This window comes from Sparus aurata, chromosome 1 (assembly GCF_900880675.1).
Source record: "Sparus aurata chromosome 1, fSpaAur1.1, whole genome shotgun sequence".
NCBI classification, from domain to species: Eukaryota; Metazoa; Chordata; class Actinopteri; order Spariformes; family Sparidae; genus Sparus; species Sparus aurata.
Window position 1 is genome coordinate 2,073,733 of NC_044187.1, and position 14,863 is coordinate 2,088,595.

A 14,863-nucleotide genomic window follows, 5' to 3' on the forward strand; every position below is an offset into this window, starting at 1 on the left:
CTTCAGGAGTTTCTGTGAGGAGACTCAGGAGCACAGTGGCTGAAATCCAACAGACGAGTGGGATGTGGCACATGACGTAAAGACTTCTTAACGGTTTGGACTGAAGATGATTGAGGATCTTCTGAGCCATATCCTTGTCATGGACATTCTCCTGAAAGTAATCCTCCTTTTGCTTATCATTAAAGCCTAGAACCTCGGTCACCCTGTGGATGAACTCGGTGGGAATCTTAGTGGCTGCTGCTGGTCTACTTGTGATCCAGACTGAGGCTTTGTGGAGCAGTTTCCCTTTGATTAAGTTGGTTAGTAGGCAGTCCAATGTTGTTGTGTGTGTAATACTGCGGCACATCTCATTTTTCTCAAAGTCCAGAGGCAGTCTGCTTTCGTCCAGACCATCAAGGATGAACAGAATATTTGAACTGTTGTAGTCTGAGATCTCTAAATTCCTCACTTCTTCAAAATAGAGACCTATTAAATCTTTAAGACTCATCTTGTCTTTCATTAAATTCAGCTCGCTGAATGTGAATGGAAATATGAAGTCAATAGCCTGGTTGGCTTTTCCTGTTGCCCAGTCATGAGTGAATTTCTGCACGGCGACAGTTTTTCCAATCCCAGCGTTTCCCTTGGTCAGAACTCTCTGCGGAGGACTTTCTTCATTTGATAACGGTTTAAAAATGTCATCAAGGTTGATTTTCTTCTGCTCACTTGAATTCCTTTTACATTCTAATTCAACAACTTCGTGTTCACTATTAACCTCCCCACTGTCTTTCTCTGTGATGTAAAGCTCTGTATAGATCTTGTTCAAAGGAGGAATCTTGTTCAAAGGAGGAATCTTGTTCAAAGGTTTATCTTTCTGTGGTTCTTTACATTTCTGAGTTTCAGGTTTAAGATAAGATTTTAGATCAGCTTGGCACTTTTGGATGTTTCCTGAAAGATGAATGAGATCATAGTTAAATGAATAACTTGTTTCTCCTACTTCTCCAAGTCAGCAAATATTACAGATGTTTCTCCTTACAGATAATTTTCACCGCCTTCAAGGTGCCGCGACACCTTGCTGAATTTAACTGGAGGAAGAGTCTCTGTGTGTGTATGTGGTGTACAGATCTCAGTCCTTGGCCTGGACAGGGTATAAGTACTATAATTTTGATGAATATGGTTGAAGTTGAATATCAGCTAAAGTAATCATATTAACATAGCACCATGCTATTGGTAATTGTGGTAAAACTGGGTATAAAGTCAAACCTTGTCATCAGGATTCCCAAACTCTGCTGCCATCTAGTGGCTACAGATATCAACTGCAGCTCCACGTTAATAATCAGCATTTTACACCAAAATGATCTTGATGGATACATAACACTAGAGGACATCGTGCTCTAAAGCTGGCAGACTAGCAAGACTAAGTTTAGCATTATTCAGAAACCAGAAGAATCACATAAAGTACAAAACGGGCAGATGACAGGGAAGAAAAGCTGATGGCCAATAACTTTACAGGATGGTAAAGTCACATTTGTAGCTTTAAGCATGTCATCTCCATAATATACTGTGTGTTCATAATATCTGAATCTAGTCATGTTGTAATAGTAAAAGTATGGTGAACTTTTTTATCATTTGGCTGTGAAAAACCTTCTTTAATATGTTATATGTATTTATATGTTTAATCAGCTGAATACCTTTGGTTTTAGTAGAAACATCAGTGGTCTCATCTGTTCCGCTGGGAGGTTGGTCTGAAACAGAAACATGCAACATCTTTGGAAAATGCTAAATATTTAAAAGTATTTTGGTGGCTACATTTCAAGAAAGCATACAATCAAGTAGAAAATTCATGTCATGTCATTGTCTGTAACCGCTTTATCCCTTTTTATGGGGTCGCGGGGTTTGTTGCTGGGGCCAATCCCAGCTGTCTCTTGGTGAGGGCAGGGTACTCCCTGGACAAGTCGCCAGCTTATCGCAGGGCCCTCACTGATGGCAGAGGCCGCAATGCAAGGTGCCAACTCAGGATGTAACGGTTACCGGTGTCACGGTAAACCATGCTAAAATTCCCGACGGTGAAGGTTACCGTTTAAGTTTTAATTACCATGGTAACCTCCACGGTCGATAACCACGGTGTGGAAAACTCGCGAGACACTTCCTAAGTCTTCCTATGCATGCGTAGCATGCAAATTGCGCTTGTTATGTAGTGAAGAAGACATGGTGGTGGGAGGACCTGACAGTAGCGGTCCTCGAGGCATTTTTCTGCAAAGAAACCAAAATTAAAGTCTGGGCGTATTCTGGTTATTATTAGAATGCTCAGTGACAGCTGATCGAGGATGGCAGCTCTATCTGCAGGAGCTGCGAGGGGCGGAAACACATCCAATTTTGCGCGACCGTCACCCTAACCCTAACCCTCAGCAAATGCAAGGTAAGCTAACCTTAAACTTGGGTGCATGTCGAGTTTTCTCTGTCTAATTTGCTGTTGTCACTAATGTAAACTGACCAGATAGTGGTATAACTGAACGAAGTTGATCCGTGATTTGGCTCGTTATCTGAACTGCTTATTAACTGTCTCAAATCCTCCTTACTGCAGCACTGCGTCAATATTTGGGGATTGTTAGGTCGACTTTAAAAAGTGAAAGTACAAACACGTACTGGGTGGACTGAGTTAGTGAACACAAACTGACTGAGATGACTGACTTTCATCTCAGCTCTGTTCACCTGAGCAGCGTCTACCTGTGGCTCAGCAGCCATCTGACCAATCAGACTGACCGAGTCCACTGACAACAGATGAGCAGGCAGACAGAGAGACAGACAGCCAATATCTATCTGTAAATACGAGTAACCTCTGTCTGTCTGTCTGTGTGTGTGTGTGTGTATGTGTGTGTGCCTCAAATATCTCTGCGGATCAGGATCAGACTGACCTGAGAGTTTCAACATGGCTGCTGCGTGGTTCAATGGTGTGCTATTTCGCATTTGTTTGGACTGCAATGATACCGTTAATAAATTATTTCATAAATGCTTTACAAATTCCACAAGCATTGTCCACTGGAGCCACTACAGTCACGTGCGCACCAGAGCCAATCACTGCACACCGTGGCCACGCGCGCACCAGAGCCAATCACTGCAGAGCCCACCGCGACCCCCCACCTTAAGAAACAAGCAGATTTATACCTGCAGCGGCGCGAGCTGGACCGGGATTTTGCCGGGGGTTCGGTCCCGTTCTGTTCTGTTCTGTGCATCTAAACTGACTGTTGTGGATTAATGAGATTAAACGAGTCCGGACCGAGTCTGTTTGGGTCTGAGGAGATCCGGAGACGCGCGGACAACAAAGTGGAATCGGAATCTGTGGATGTAGCTAGCCGCTAGCCGCTAGCTACACGGCCCACCTCCCGAGGCGACGGACCGGAAGCATCGGCACGTCCAAAACCGGACTTATGGTAAATAATGTCCGCTACGCTTTTTCGCGAACATTGCCGTCACGTTTGCTTTGTTTCTGGTGCAGGAAGAAACGGTAAAAACGGGCTTTTGTCACGAAAGTGTCCAAGCAGCAAGTTTGGTTGTTGAGGAACAGGAAGTTGTGGGAGGGACCTAGGCGGATGATTGACATGCAACGACGGTCGGTGTGTGTGAGAGTTGAGAGATTTGTGACATTTAGCGTGTTTGGAGTGTGTAGTTAGTGTGTTATGTAGTGTTTGGTGTAGTGTGTTTAGTGTGTAGTGGAGTCGTTTTTTTGTTTAATGAGAAGAAGCTGAATGTGGAGCAGGCAGTCCAGCTCTTCATTCAGCTGGAAGGAGCTCAGGCAGACCTGAGCATTGCCTGCATTTAAATGTAAATAGTTACATATAACTTTGTACATTTTTTAAAAATTATGCACACATTTAGATAAACAACAATTTATATTTGCATTATAAGTAAAAAAAAAAAAAAATCGATTGTTAAACATATTTGTGGTTAAAAAAATCTAACTTTTTCTACTCGGATTTCATGTTTTTTTTTGTGATTTTAGGTCCATTGTGTTAATACAGTATGTCAAAATAAAAAAAATAACTGTACAGTCACACATGTGAGGTTGTGCTGAAAATAATGACACCAATTAAATAGCTTTTAAGATGAAATATAATGGCAAAATCAAAAATAGTCAAAAACAGCCAATTATACCCTGGAATATCGGATTTCACAACAAACCTAAATATCCCTGACGTCCCACCTTCAAACACAGCCTCATTTGGCCATCCATGAAAAAGCTCCTTAACCTCCCACTTTTTTATAGGAATACACTTTTCTTACGGGCACTGCACTAGTATAAGTAATATCAGAAATATATAACACTTGTGGATTATTTGTAGAATAGACTATATATAAAGAATAATATAAAGTGGTGAATATAACATGTGTCTAGATAGAGATAAGAGCCAAAATAGAGTATTCATAATTAATTTAACAATATTCCTTTTTGTTTTATCCAAAAAATGATCCAACCTGTTTCTCACAAGTGATATCATCAAAATTGTTAGTTTTGTGATCTGTTGGTTGCACCCTTAGTATTTAGTAACAGTGACATTAATAATTAATAATGACATGTTCTATTCACTTTTCCACAGAGAGGTTCTGCTGGCCAATCGAGTGCTCCTGCCAGTATATCTCATTCTACTGTATTTAAGGTTTATTTTGCACAGGTTCGATACTTTCTTTCGTTTAATATTGATTTTGCAGTGTTTTCTTAAGATTTTGGATTTGGACTATTTTGATAAATAATAAATCTATTTAAATATAAATCTTGGTGAAATTATTTCAATTTATCAGTGTATCAGTGTTTTTTCAACATTTTGAGGACATTTTAAAAATACTGCAGTATACCGATAACCATGATAACTTTGGTCACTATAACCACGGTAACCACAATGCATGCCGTTACATCCCTAGCTGCACATCAGGAGCAATTTGGGGTTCAGTATCTTGTTCAAGGACACATTTGACATGCAGCTTGGCCCAGCCCGGAGCCGGGATTTGAACCAGCGACCTTGCGATCACTAGCCGACCTGCTCTACCCGCTGAGATACAGTATACAAGTTGTTAATTCAGGGGGAACATTTACCTGTGTTGTTAATGGTGATATTGGTGATAATGTCTCCTCCAATGTTGACACCAGTCATATGAGGAGTGCTGATGACACCTCCAGTCTGTGCTGTGACTGTTGAGCTTCCCACTTGAGTTTCAGCTGTGAGAAAATAGACAAAATAATCAGGAACCATAACTCACTTTCCTTTTGTTCATTTCTGAACTATGTTAAGGTGGTTCACAGATTCTATTTTGTTAGAGCAGACTGACCTGAAATATTAAGAACAAATAAACTCTAGTGAAGCCTCTTGGTGAGGCCAGTTGTTGAACCTCAGATTCAGGAGGAACAATGCAGATTCCACTCTGGTCATGTCACAGTGGACATTATATGGTACATGAATCTGAGCTCGTGTTGAAGCAACAGACATTTTTCAGCTTTTGTCCTTCACGAGAGGATAAAACAGTCCTGTAGATTTGGTCCTACTTCATGTTATTTAGAAGAAAGAAAGCAGGCTGATGGAAACACTACATGATTTTGAAAATCATAAATAAATACCATAAAATACCAAATAATAGCCGGGTGTTTATTTGTTTCAATCACCTAACAGACCAGGCATTTATTTGGGACCAGGTGTTATTTGGGACAGGTGTTTAATTCCTTCCTCTCAACAATCCGGGATGAAAATGTCACAAACTTCTCCAGCTTCTCGGTGAATTCTCTGGCATCCTTCTGTAAGTGAAGTTGTTGCGGCGATTCAGCCAACCAGCACTCACTGCAAACTCCTCATCTCTGTTGTCACTCACGGTGGCGTACATTTGTTTCTCCATCGCCCTGATCATCATGCAGGACACTCTCTCGTGGCGTGCCTGTTTGCTGATAACTCATCTGTTGCCATCAGTGGACACGTCTTCTTCTTTGATTAAAAAAAATAAATAATCTGGAACCGGCGGATATTTACCACAATATACACCTGCACCCGGCTTTTAAAGGGGACCCTGCGGTTAATTGAAACCCGGTTATTATTTGGTAATTTGCTAGTAGCTTGGTTGCTCTCCAACACTGACTGTAATTCATCTTAAGATGATGATGAAAAACTACAAACACACCTTCCAATATGATGCAATCCAAGACGTAAAAAAATAATTGATTGTCACTTTGACAGTTGGTGTTTTGATGCAAGTACACAAATCAGTGATACTTAATGAGGAAAGTAAGAAACCATCTTACCACCTCGTGATGTTTCTGGATCCACCGCCCGGCTGGTTGTTGACACATTTCCATCTCTGAATTCCTTCACTGACTCCTCCTCTGACTTTAGAAGTAGAGAAAAAATAAAGATAAATACAAGGAACTACAATCAACTTAGATTTCATGTCACAAAACACACATACATACAAACAGAAAAGGAAAATAAATAAATAGATAAATAGCATAAAAAATAGATGAAGAAATAAAGGGGGAGGGGGTCTCACGTGTACACATCAAAGCACATATTGATGTTGGCACTATAGGGTATGATGAGGGGGTGATTATTACTCCCTCTGAAGTTCATGATGCAATCATGAAGCTTGGTGACAACAAGGCATACAGTATGGATAATATTACGGCCGAACACATGAAACATTCAGGTAAGAAGCTCTGTCCCCTGCTTAGTCTTTGTTTTACTGGATGTCTAGTCCATGGCACCTTACCTGATTCTATTCTGGCTGTCCTGCTTGTGTGTAAAGAATTGGAGATAATTTTGATTTCTAGATTGGAGAGGTACATCCTTACTGCTGACAACCAATTTGGGTTTAAACATAAACATAGCACTGATATGTGTATTTTTGCTCTGAAGGAGATCCTGGATAATTACAATAGACAGAATACAACAATGTTCCTGTGCTTTATAGATGCCTCTAAGGCATTCGATCATGTGAATCATAAAAAAAATGCTTAAGAAATTGTGTGAAAGAGGGGTTCCTAGATATCTTGTTAGAATATTGGCATTCTGGTATGCTCAACAGACCGTGAGGGTAAAGTGGGGAAAGTCTACATCTGCCCCATTCCATGTGAACAATGGTGTTCGCCAAGGCGGAATTTTGTCACCTTTATTGTAGAGCCCTGCGCGGGACTGTTTTCTTCATCCTGCTCCTGCCCGCTCCCGCTGACTTTCTGACCATTACCGCCCGCTCCCGCAATGTATGTGTTACACTCCCGCCCGCACCCGCAAAACTCTGAGAATGCATGCCCGCACAATAATAGAGATGCATTGATTTTGTCTTCTCCTGTCCCGCAGGAGAAAACACGTCATTTTATAGGCTATTAATAAAGAGACTCATGAGGTTGTTTGTTTCATTTCCCTGGGCTGCGTGTCTTTTGACGCAATGGTCGGGAATATGGCTCCTATTTCGTTGTTTTCATTTAGTTTTTAATGAAATAAAGGCTGTTTCATATTCTATTCTCCTCCTCTGTATTTTATTTATTTTTCTACCTTTATATAATCAGGCAGTGATTGAGGTTAAGGTCTCTTTTCTAAGACAGACCTGAATAAGAAACAATAATGAGAACACAATCAGCAGATAGACAACGGTACACAATAAATTTAGATATCACTTTTGTTTTATCAAAACTTTGCACCGTCACACAATTGAGAAGCTTTTCCAAATGTCAGACTTGCCTTGCTTTTTTTTCTGTTGTAGAGACCTTGTTTTAGCTTTTTTTCTACTTCATTTGTTGACTCCGTCATCCTGTCGCTCCCGCAGTGTTTGTTTTAGCCGCCCGTTCCCGCCCGCAGCAAAGTTCAGACCGCCCGCTCCCGCGAGATTTGGGTCCGCGGGACCCGGCGGGACCCGGCGGGACCCAATCCCAATGCAGCCCTCTACTTTATTGTTTAATATTTATATGGACGATCTCTCCAAGAGTCTCAATGCATGTCATACCGGCTGTATGGTCGGTGATTGTCTAATTAATCATCTTATGTACGCAGATGATTTGGTCATCTTCAGCCCATGCACTGCTGGGCTACAACAGCTGCTAAGCTTTTGCACCCAATATGGGATGGAGTATGATATTACATATAATGCTAAAAAGAGCAATATCTTGATTGTGCGCAGTAGAGACGATCGCCAGTCGAGGTTTCCAGCTTTCTATTTATCTGGCTCAGTGAATGTAATGAGGTTTTACATAGTCGGGAAACCTTTCTGTCCCATATTAGCTCAAACACGGCCGTGTCTAATGTCTTATTTGTGGAAGAATGTCTTTGGGAATAAATGCAGGAATACACTGGAAAGATAAAGGAATTTGGGAAGTACTGTCATCTTAACTAAATTGATTCTACCTGCCAAAGATAAAGGCAATGACGACCAACGGTGAAGATCATCTTTTACACGTGTGAATAAAGTTTCAAAATTAGATTCAAAAAGTTTGTTAAATTTATCAGTAACCACCACCCCTAGGTATGTAAAACCTTTCTTTGACACTTTAAAGGGAAGTGTTGAAAGCAGATTTGTGGCTGCAGCTTTATTGACACCTCTGCGTTCAGAGTCACAATGTTTACTGCCTGGAATGCACAGATCTGATAGGCTGAGCAGCATCGCGTGGGATGGCTTAACTCGCATGAAGTTGGTCAGTGGATTTCCTGATCCGCTAAAGTTTAAAGAGGAAGCGCCGGTCAAAATAGAAGCACCCCGTCAACATTTTAAATACTTAGATAATTGATTGTCTATAGGTCCAGGCCCGTACAGGACGGGGTCTGAATCTGGACTCGGTCCGCCTGACACTAAAATCCAAAATGACAACAAGAATTGACAAGCCACCCTCTGATGGCAGTCTTCAGTTTCATGTATTGTACGACCAAATGCAATAAAGTGGCATCTGTGCATTTTTGCGAGCGCAGTATCGACCCGATACCTGATGCAAGTATCGGAATCGGTGCATCATTAATGAACAATGAGGGAAAACATGTAGAGCTTATTATTACTGTTATCACTGATTCTACACATTAACATTCAGAGACTTACACTTTGACTTGTTGTACGGTCGTCCTGACAGTCAGCGGTTCTTTCTTTGGCTTCCATCCTGACTGTAGGCAGAATGGTTCAGGTTCTGTTCTGCTGCACAAACACTGGACACTGAAGCATCTTGTTGAACTGATTTATTCCTGTTTGAGACAAGACAGAGCAAATCTTTACAACAACATGCCTCTCACAGTCAAGTTCACTGCAGACTGACTATCAACATGAGACTAAGGCAACACATGTTGTTATTCTGTGAGTCTCTAATTCAGTTATATTGTTATCAGTGTAACTGACTTCAGGTTTTAACACCATGAAATATGAAATAACTCATTTTAATATGTTTTTGTCATCAATTCATACTTGGCTGTCATGAGGACAGTCCTGTATAAAACCACCTGTTACAACAGATCTGAAATAAATAACACATTTGCTGAACATGGTACATCACACAACAACATGCCTACAATGAGAGAAATACAAGTTATTTGCCGACAGGTGACGAGTCTGTAATGACTCCTCCTGTCCACACTGCCTGAAGTGATCCTGTCAACACAACTACACTGTAAGAAATGGAGGATAAAGTCCACAGCCCTCATTCTGTGTCCAGATGACTTCTAAAGTTCAGCTGAAGTCTGACAGATCAAGTGGAGAATTACAAAGACAAAGTCTGTTTTAGAACCAACGTCCCTCTTTGAGTTTCCATCCCTCCACTGAAGCTCAACAAGGAAACACAAACAGGAAATTCATCAATTCAAACATGTTTTGAATTTACTGAGTTTGTAAATGAAGAGAAAACTTTCTGACAGCACTGTGTCGTTTCTCATCACTCTTCTCAGTCACATGACAAATATACAGACCTCTGATTGGAGGAAACGACTGAAGCATTATGAAACAGAATTTATTAAAATAATATAAACACACATCTAACAGATTGGGCTTCACCATGATATGGAAGAACAAAGTCTGCACTGTGTTTTTCCTGCTGGACTGTATAAGAGCAACACTAATATACTTTGACTGTTTTGAGTCATTTAGGCTTTTCAAGGATTCATTAATTTCAATATTCAAGTCTACAAACATGAAACCTGCCCGAACAATCAGTCTACATTTCTACATGTCTCTGAGTCAAAGAATAACAAGTCTGCAGGCTGTCAGACCAGTTCAGACTCGTCTCCCTCATCTCACTGCAGCTCAGATCACAGTCCAACCTGTTTCCTGCTGCTCATTCAATCAAACTGAACATGAAAAGGTTCATTTTAGTGAATTAATTCATGAATAATTAAAACAGTAATTAACAGTGTTGAAAGAATTCATCTCTGCTCTCGTCTACAAGTTCATCATGAGTCACATCAATGAGGTGAGAGCAGAAAGCCAGTGTGAGCTGTAGTGCTGCCAGTCAGCAGCAGGTGTCAGTGTTACAGAAGCTCTGTCAGTCAGCGCTCTGAAATGTAAATGTGTCACATTTGTTTTTGAAATTGTTCTCATGCAGAGAAACTTTGATCCGACATTCTGTTGTTCTGCTCAACATGTTTCACTGCACATTTATCTTTGTGTTTTAAGGACCTTTTATTTTTAAGATGGAGAACGGAGGAAAATATTTGATGCTCCATCTTTTTATTCTGCCTCACCTAACACCACATCCTCTGATGCAACTTCAGCTGTTCTGAGACACAGTGTTGGGAAAGTTCACTTTCTACATGAACTAGTTCAAAGTTCAGTTCACACATTTTAAAATGAACTAGTTCAGTTCATAATTCAAATTTTGAACTAAGTTCACAGTTCCAAAAATGAACTAGTTCGTAGTTCTTTTTTATTTTTAATATGTTGCTGCCAGCTATTATCTTTCTAAATGATTGCCACAGCCCATATAGAACCACAGACAGCTATTTATCAGTTTTACCACTGAAACTGCAGCTCTTTGACAATATACTGCAAAACCAGGTTGTTCAGCTGAGGCTGGGAGATGAAGACAGCGGAGCCACTACTGTACATGTTAATGTGATTTGTGTGGTAGAGGATTTTGCTGCCGTGTCTTTTGATTTTTTTATTTACTCACACAGACCTTGAAAGGCTCGCCTGGTGCTTTAGTTCAATGTGTCGTTTCAGGCTTGCTGTTGACGTTGTTGATGTACAGAGTTGCTTCTTGAAACCCGGTGGGCAAAGTTTACACAAAAAGGTCAGATTTTTCCCACCTGGTTAATCACTGACCTTCTCATTAAATTGTTATAAGTCATCATATAAAGATGGCGTATTAATGGTGGAGGCAGAGTCTGAGGTAGTGCTGCTGCCTTCATTTGTTTTTGCCTCCATGCTTCACATGTTGATGACGCATGCAGCGGTGCGACTCTATGGTGGCTGGTGTTCTGTCTGTTCAGGACGAATTCATCTGTGTTCGTTTGATGATGCCTCACTGCAGGTTTGGTATGCAGCTGTTTCTGTCTGAAATAGTTAAGTTTCGTTTTGATCGAAAGTAAAGCGAGTTGCACAAACCTCTCGTCCAGCGTCCTTTTTATACACAACAGCCAGATTGGGTGTTTTCCCGCTACATATTAAGGCTGTTCACGGTGTGTTTTAGCCGGTTTTCACCTGGAAGGCTCGATGGAACTCTGGCACTGTGTTGAAAGAAGTGAAACTGTAAGAACGCGCCGTTCACAACCGCCAGAATGAACGCGTTCACAATAACGTTCATCAGGCAGAAATACAGTACGTTCAGTTCATGTTCGCCCAAAATATGAACGAGTTCATGCACAACACTGCTGAGACATTTAGTTCCTGATTTTAAGAGTGAACTGGATGGAAATGTGGAAGACAGATAGTGATAGATAGAAGATAGTGAAAGAAGTGTAAAGTAGTGCAGACTGTGATATTACAGCAGACACAAGCTTTGAGCTGGCAGGAGGATTATCTCTGACTGAACTTGGTGCTGTATGTTCACACTGTTGAATGTAGAGTCTTGTTGTTCTTCCTGATTTTCACCGTTTCAAACTGTTCAAACCACAAGATCCTGTTGACCAACGAGCTCGACACCTCTCACACATTTCAACAGTTTCTACTGCCATGATGGAGTCAAACTGATGAAGACACAAACAGTCTGATAACACGAGTCTTTACAGGAGAAAAGACACAAATCACACATGAAGAAGTGACATTAAAAACACACATTTATCTTTTTGTCGTCAGGTAGAAATCATGTGCGTCACACACAGACAGGAAGTGAAGTTAGAGACGGAGAGTGAAGCTGTTTACTGTCAGGACTGTTTACAGGAAGCACAAGTTCTGTCGTCATCATCATTTTAGGTTCCTTAATTTTCTTTAATCATCTATAAAAACACTGAGGAGAAAAAAATGAAAATGTTTTTCATGTGTGAAACTTTTATTGTCATAGAAAATAAAAGTTCACTTGGTTTTTTGAAAAGTTTCACAGATTAAAAAATAAAAAATAAAAAATGGAGGAACTTTGACCGACGATCCTGTAAAGTGTTTTTACCACCAGCTGCCAGCTCATCAACACAGGAGAGAAAAAAAAAACAAGATCAGACAGAAAATGGATCACCAGAAATAAAAAACATCTTCAATGACCCCTCAGGGCTTCCGTACCTCTCAGCATCGTATAAACTGGCATCAGTAACTTGAACGTTACCTGCAGGGAAACTACCTGTGGAGCCCCTGCAGATTTGAGGAGGATTTTATTGTGACGGACTCTAAAAAGGTATTTAATATGTCTTAAAGGGATATTCCGGTGTAAATTTAATCCATGTTCTAGCACACTGTGACACCAAGTAAGATCCCGCTCGAGAGAGAAAGTTTGCTGACCGCTAGCTTACGTAGTTTTAGCATCCTCAGAAATGACCACACGATGACAATACATTGCAGTGTGCAGAGCAAAATTATGTATGGAATGGTAATTGCAAAGAAAATGATTTTAAAACTCTGGAAGTCAGATATTGTGCCTCAGTTTAGGACCTGGTTAAGTGAGCTGAGCTCACTGATGTATTGCATATGGAGAAGGTTCGATATGATGATGGACAATCTTAATACATTTTTGGATATATGGCAGCCATTTCTGGCTCCCCTTGATAAATATAACATCGATCTTGACTAGCACGGGAGTTCATAGAGTGCCATCCACCTTTACCATCTCTGTTTAGTACTTGTACTAAGATTGTAGTGTCACTGATGTACTTCATTATTGTTTTTAAATATGCCCCGTTTGGTTTTTGTGTTTTATTTTACTTGTCATTTCCACTCTATTTTTCTGTCAGTTTTTTTGTAACTTGTCTGATACAAAATTCTAATGAAAATATATTTTTTTAAAAAACAATACATTGCAGTATACACCTTCAACAAGAAACCGCCATCAAAAAGCCACAAATAATGCTCAGAACAGCACCAAACTTCAGCAACATTAGAAACAGGGTCCCAGCACATATTTCGAGGCATCAAACATTTGATATAGTTGCCGTATTTGTCGGAATAGATAAACAAAACTCACTACCCGAGAAGCCTTCCTTGTTGTGGGGAAGCCCTGTGAGTCGATTACAGAGTGCAGTAGAGTCCCACAGATCATCACTGAGCTGCAGAACTCTACTGTTACATGCTAGAACATGGATTACATTTACACTGGAATAAACCTTAAGAACCGCTTTATCCCTTTAATGGGTTGCAGGGTTTGTTACTGGAGCCAATCCTTTAAATCCTTTAAAAATGAAAACTACAACAAAATGTTTTACAACAACAAAACAACCAAAAACTGTTTTAAGGTGATCAGCAAAGTCGTCTCTGACAATGAGAGAAGCCAACGTGACCAAAGATTTAGGGGCCGTCCACACGGCGAAAACTATCTTTTTTTTCTCAGTCTTCCTCGTCATCGTTTTAAGAATATTTGCATCCATAAGGATCCACTGAAAACGACCGAAAATGCTTGACATTCACAAAAAACGGAGAAGAAGAGACAGAGCATGCGCTGTAAACAAACAGACAGTAGACGGAGAAACCGAACACAACAAGAAGAAGATGAAAATGGCTCGTGCAAGGAAACCAGAATCGTTTGTGTGGACCGTTAATGAGGTCGAACTGCTGCTGCGACTCACACTCAACTACAAGAAAGGCTCAGTATCTTCTGCAGCACGAACACGAGCATGTAGTCCGCCATTGTTGTTGTTGTTATGGGACGTCGTGGGGCGATGGCGTCATCGTTTTGGAAAGTATGCGGATTCGCCGTCCACATGAAAACGGGAGGGCTGCGTTTTCGGATTTCTCCACCCTGAGACCCGTTTGAACGATGCAATAGTAAAAATGCGTTTTTGCAAAAGAGCGTTGTTGTCTGGACGGGGCCTTAGACTGAAAAGGTAGACGTGACAAGACAATTTAAAGGAGCAGTTCACCCAAAGAATACAGTCATCCTCCTGGTAATATAAAGTCATCCTCTGGATTTTATTAAAATCAGCAACACTACAACCAGGGTAGGTCCACCAATTAATAAAACATATAAAATACATGTATTCACATTGATGGTGGTTCTCTTGTGACTTTAAGGCTCAGACCTCCAACTGACCCAGAAATGTTGTGTTTGTGATGTAAATCAGGATTAAGAGACATTTTTCAGACAGATTCTGCATTTCACTCCCATGAAAACAACCTGTAATGCAGTAAAAATGTCCCAGAAGATGAACTGTGACTGCTCAAATAAGTCACGCTACAAAAACCTGCATTTAGACCAGAGAAGTCTGAACTCCGGCGACTGAATCACGTTTCTGTGTTAAAGGAGCTGGTCTGAGATCTTCGGATAACTTTTAGCATTTATTTGTTAGATTTGTTCAACAAATCTCTGCCAGCA

At 40.6% G+C, this 14,863-nt stretch overlaps 1 protein-coding gene across 1 annotated transcript in view; it reads right to left on the reverse strand.

Annotated features, from left to right (window-relative positions):
• LOC115586123 (NACHT, LRR and PYD domains-containing protein 4E-like) overlaps positions 1-14,863 on the reverse strand; it is a 61,731-nt gene that overhangs the window by 21,442 nt on the left and 25,426 nt on the right. The gene's annotated exons all lie outside the window — the stretch shown is intronic.